We start from the raw sequence: 6,000 nt of genomic DNA on the forward strand, positions 1-6,000 counted from the left end.
CTTCTAAACTGTAACCCTGTGCCTTCTTTTCCCGAACATTTTTACCACCGTAACGAAATTATGATGTGGGGAATCGGGGATTATTGGCTATGAAGTGGGCCTTTTGAAGAATGGAGACATTTGCTGGAGGGGGCAAGACATCAAATTGTTGTACTCACTCATGATAAGAATTTGATCTATCTCGAATCAGCCAGGAGGTTGAATCCTAGGCAGGCTAGATGGGCCTTGTTTTTCACCCGCTTTAATTTTGTGGTCTCTTATATTCTGGGCACTAAGAATATTAAGGCGGATGCTCACTCTAGGAGTTTCTTTGCTGATTCTCTTGATGTGACTGAGCCTGCTACCATCCCTTTATGAGGGAGTGGTTCTCTCCGCTATTTCACCCGATTTGAGACTAGCTCTTGAGAAATTTGAGGAGGACAAACCTGAAAGATGTCCTGTGGGGAAATTGTATGTTCCCGATCAGTGGAGGAGTAAAGAGATGTCTGAAATTCTTTGTTCTGCGTTGGCTGGTCATCCTGGGATTTTTGGCACCAGGGATTTGGTGAGTAGATCCTTTTGGTGGCCTTCTTTATCTTGTGATGTGAGGAGTTTTGTGCAATCCTGTGGGATTTGTTCTAAATCCAAGCCTTGTTGTGTTCTCGTTCTAGTGGATTGTTATTGACATTACCGGTGTCTAAGAGACCATGGACTCACATCTCAATGGATTTTTATTTCCGATCTCCCTGTTTCTCAGAGGATGACGGTTATTTGGGTAATCTGTGATAGATTTTCCAAAATGGTCCATTTGGTGCCACTGCCTAAGTTAACATCATCATCGGAATTGGTGCCCTTTTTTCTCCTTCAGGTGGTTCGTTTGCATGGTATCCCTGAAAACATTGTGTCTGATAGGATTCCAGTTTGTGTCTAGATTTGAGAGCTTTTTGTTCAAGGCTGGGTATTGAGTTATCTTTCTCCTTTGTGTTCCATCCTCAGACCAATGACTGACTTAGAGGGCAAACCAGACTTTGGAAACCTATTTGAGATGTTTTGTGTCTGCTCATCAGGGTGACAGGGTTTTGTTTTTTTTTGTCTTTGACAGAGTTTGCTCTTAATAATAGGGCTAGTTCGGCCACTTTGATGTCTCCCTTTTTTTGCAATTTCGGGTTTCGTCCTCGGTTTTCTTCAGGGCAGATGGAGGCTTCAGCCTGTCCGGACTTTGATTCAGTGGTAGAGAAAATGCAGCAAATTTGGGATCAAGTGGTGGATAAATTGTCCCACTCCCAGGAAAATGCCCAACGGTTTGCCAATTGGCGTAGTACTGTGGGTCCCTGGTTTAAAGTGGGGGACTTGGTCCGGTTGTCCTCCAGACATGTTCCTATGAAAGTTTCTTCTCCGAAATTGAAGCCAAGGTTTATTGTTCCTCCAAGATTTTGGAGATGATTTAATCTTGTTTCTTTCCAATTCGCTCTTCCACAGACTTTCAAGATTCACAATGTCTTTCATAAGTCTTTATTGAAAAAGTATGTTGAATCGGTAGTGCCCATGGCTCCTGATCCTGTGTTGGTTGAAGGGGATCTGGAATATGTTGTGGAGAAGATGTTAGATTCCCGTCTTACTAGACGGATGCTCCAGTATCTGGTCAAGTGGAAAGGTTTATCGTCAGGAGGATAATTCTTGTGTGTTTGCTTCTGACATACATACTGATCGCTTGGTCCGCGCTTTTCATCGGGCCCATCCTGACAAACCCGGGGGCTCTAGTGAGGGTTCGCTGACCCCTCCTCAAGGGTGGGGGGGTTCTGTTGTGAACACATTTGGACTGGGTTCTGGTTTGGAACTCCCTCTTCTGGCCAGTGTTGGTAGTGGAGTTGGTTTCCTTAACAGAAGCCAGACAGCTGATGATGATTGGAAATCAGGTTCTTCAGACTGGGCCTATATAACTGAGTAGTTTTCTCTTGGTCTGGGCCGGTGGTCAATGTTGCTTCCTGTGGTGTTGGGGACATTCTGAAGCCTGCCCTATCATCTGTTTCTACCTGAACACCTAACAGATAAGTTTGGTCTTTTACCTCTGCTGGTTTTGTTTCAATTTTTCTGATGTTTAATTTGGAGGTACTAAGGCTTGTTCCCTGATTTTGCTTGTGGAGTTCTGGCTGGAGTTGTATCATTGCCTGCTGGGAATGTCTGTGTACCTTGCTCCATATTTTGCAATGTATTTGTGTTGTCATGCTTGGTATTAATTTTAGTCCTTCCTTTATATTTAGTGTTTTGCTTGGATCCCAATAACACCAGAGTACTGATATAGTGGGGGAGAGGCCGTGTGGTCTCAGCTTTTTTACTATAAGGTGTGTTGTTTTTTGTTTTTTTTTAGGGTTTTGCGTGGCTGCAGAGTGTTCTTTAATGTCCTTTCCTTTATAGATAGTTTAGGCCTCATCTTTGCTGAATCTGTTTTCTGCCTGTGTACTGTGTTTCATCTTGTCTGACCGGCTTTATATGTTTGGGGGCTAGCTATATCTTTGGAGAACTGCTCCGAGGCAGATTAGCTTTCCATGTTTTCTCCCTTCAGGAAGAATTAGTTCTCCGGCTGTGTCGAGGCGACTAGGTCATCGTAGGCTCGTCCCATGGCCACTTCTAGTTCTCTTGTCAGTGTGAGGTCTGCAGTCAGCTGAGATTCCAACCACTCTGGTGACACTCTGGATTTCCTAGTTTTTGCCCTCTTTTTTGATCTTCCTTGGTTACTGAATCATAACACATTTCCCTGTTGCAGAGGTGTATCTAAGCTTTCCAGCACCCGCGGCAAGAATTCAGTTCGGTGCCCCCCCCCAGCAGTTTGGGTGGTCGTCATGTGACCAATGACTCACATGTGATTTATACACTTACAGTCATGCGATGATGAGTTTCTCTTCATAATTCTCTCAATGTTCAATTGCAAACGTAGGAAGACAAGCTAATTGTCACATGCAAGTATGAAAATCACATATGAGTGGAGCAGCCATGTGTTGACTGCTGGAACTAGCAGACAGAGCTGTATACACATTGTTAGAACTGAGAATACTACACTGCTTAATTTTATAATTAAAGGGGTTGTCCAGATTAGAGATGAAAGTCTGCAGTGACTCTATTCGTGACTTCAGGCTTCTTAATTCTAACCATGCATGCTCTGCACACTTTTACAATTCTCCAGTGCCACTGATGAAAATGGAAGCTCATGTGAGCACAAGTATGAGATTTGAATACTTCTGGCCACATTCTGATTTGATGTGTCCGGCCTCAGTCAATTCATTTTCATTGAGCATGTCTGTTCAGCTCGTGACCACATCTATGTAAATCGCATGCTTTCAGCTTCGTAACCTCTCACGGTCACCGCTAGCACCAGAGAATCCTGACAGCATGCAGTGTGCGCACTGTGAGAATTCAGAAGTCTGCAGTCACATAAAGTGACACATAGTGACTGCAAGCTCATCACAAACTTGGACAACCCCTTTAATGCTCCTAACAACATAAATTCATAGTAACCCTTAACTTGTCAGACGGCACAAGACTTTATTAAAGTGATTGTCCACTACTTTAACATTGATGGCCTTTCCTTAGGATAGATTACCAATGTCCGATTGGTCAGGGTCCAGCACCTGGCACACCAGCCAATCGCCTGTTCTAGGTGCCGTGCCGGTGGTGGCAGGTGGCCGGAGGTGCTCAATTCTGGATGTGTTCCGTCTTCTGATAGTGGCAGCAGCCTTCTATTAAAATCAATGAGGCGGATGTGCAGTACACTATCGGAGGACGAAGCAGATCCAGAAATATGCATTTCCAGCCACCTGCACCAAGAAGGGCTGATCAGTGGGGGTCCCACTGCAGTCACATCAGAAGCAATGCACAAGTGGGACTGAGGGCTAATGATGAGACAGTCAGTATCACAAATAATCATTTATATTCAGGTACCTTATAGAGGATGTTGTCTCTAGTCGTTTCTATTCTTCATCTTGTCCTGACACCATGATAACTTTTCACATTCACATCTCGTCTCTGCAGATTTCCATCTTCTCTAGTCTTCTAGCACATTCTCGACACGATGCCCTTAAAAATAGCAGAATGATTAGAATACTTCTATTTAAAAATGTGTCCTACACTGTGCCCCAGAAAAAATAATGACCTGTGTTCTCTGCACAAAATATGACCCCAAACTGTCCCTCTTATGGTACATGCTCTCCACATTGCCCTCTCCTTTCCATACTGAACCTACTCTTCACTCTGTCCTTTATACTGTGTCCCCTTATACTACCCAGTTTTGATACTGTGCTCTCTCATCACACACCCATCCTCGCTATGGCCTCACTGTCCTCCCATTCTGCCCCCTCTCCATACCGCCCCCCTCCACTACCCAGTCTCTATTCTCTGCCCCCCCCCACATTTTTCTCATCCCGTACTGTCTCCTCACTACCTCATGCGTGTCCCTACATGTTTCCACCTCACTCCCCATTGTGCCCACTTGCTCCTCATACCATGTCACTCTTTATTCTGTGTCCTCAAAATTTCTTTCCCGTTTACGCCCTATGCTTTGTCTGTATACATCACCCCTTATCCTCTCTCTCTCTTCCCATACATCACCCCTCATCCTCTCTCTCTCCCCATACATGACCCCTCATCCTCTCTCTCTCCCCATACATGACCCCTCATCCTCTCTCTCTCCCCATACATGACCCCTCATCCTCTCTCTCTCCCCATACATGACCCCTCATCCTCTCTCTCTCCCCATACATGACCCCTCATCCAATCTCTCGCTCCCCATACATGACCCCTCATCCTCTCTCTCGCTCCCCTTACGTGACCCCTCATCCTCTCTCTCGCTCCCCTTACATGACCCCTTATCCTCTCTCTCTCCATATATCACCACTCATCCTCTCACCCCATACTGTGTCTATAGATACTGCCCCATCCTCTCTCCTCCATACTGTGTCTATAGATACTGCCCCCTCCCCACCCTTTGTCCCCTCATACTGTATACACTGATAGTTCCCTTTCCACTTCCTCTGTCCCCCCATTCTGTCTCCATAGATACCTCCCCTTCACCCCATAATGTTCCTCTTCCGTGTCACTGCCTTCAGCTCCCCACTGGAGCACTTCTCATCAGCTCTCTCTGCCGCCTCTATGCTGCGGCCCTGACTTCCGGGTCAGCAGTGTGATCAGCTAATCTGATCACATTACAGCCTCTCTGACCCGGAAGTCAGGGCTGCTAGCACTGCTTCAATTGTCCTCGCGGTTCACAGATGCAAGGACAATTGAGCAGTGGGAGCAGTGCGCTGCAGTTTCTATGAGTGCGTCTGTCAGCGTGACAGCTGTGCTCAGAGAATGGCGACTTCTACTACGGGGCGGCAAGTGCATCTGCCAGGGAGACTTTCACCCCCTGACAGTTGCACCTGGGGCAGATGCTCCACCAGCCCCCCCTAAATACGCCTCTGCCCTGTTGGTAATCAGCTACGTAGTATCTGCTAGCATCAAGGTCTTGTGTTAATAATGGAGAGGCTTCTATCAGACACCCCCCTATTACTGACCCAGTAAGTGAAAAAGAAAGACACAAGAATAAACTTTATTTGAAACCTCCACCACACATAAACACTTTATCTGGGTAACCATTTTATTAACATAAAAAAACGCATGCAGCTCCTCCGTAGTCCAAGGAATCTGACAGTCTACAAATGGAAACCTGACAGACTTAAAGGAAACCTGTCATCAGATATGTCCTCTATACAGTAAGCTGCGGCCACCACCAGTGGGCTTTTATGTACAGCATTCTAACATGCTGTATTTAAGAGCCCAGGCCGCTGTGTAGAATATAAAAATCACTTTATAATACTTACCTAAGAGGTGGCGCGGTGCAGACTGGTCAGATGGGTGTCTCCATTCTCTGGGTGCGGTGCCTCCTCTTTCGGCCATCTTTGTCCTCCTTCTGAAGCCTGGGTACATGACATGTACTACGCCATGCACACCACTAGCCGGCATTGAGGTTGTGCGCAGGCGCACTTTGAT

Source organism: Anomaloglossus baeobatrachus, chromosome 1 (assembly GCF_048569485.1).
Source record: "Anomaloglossus baeobatrachus isolate aAnoBae1 chromosome 1, aAnoBae1.hap1, whole genome shotgun sequence".
Taxonomy (NCBI): Eukaryota; Metazoa; Chordata; class Amphibia; order Anura; family Aromobatidae; genus Anomaloglossus; species Anomaloglossus baeobatrachus.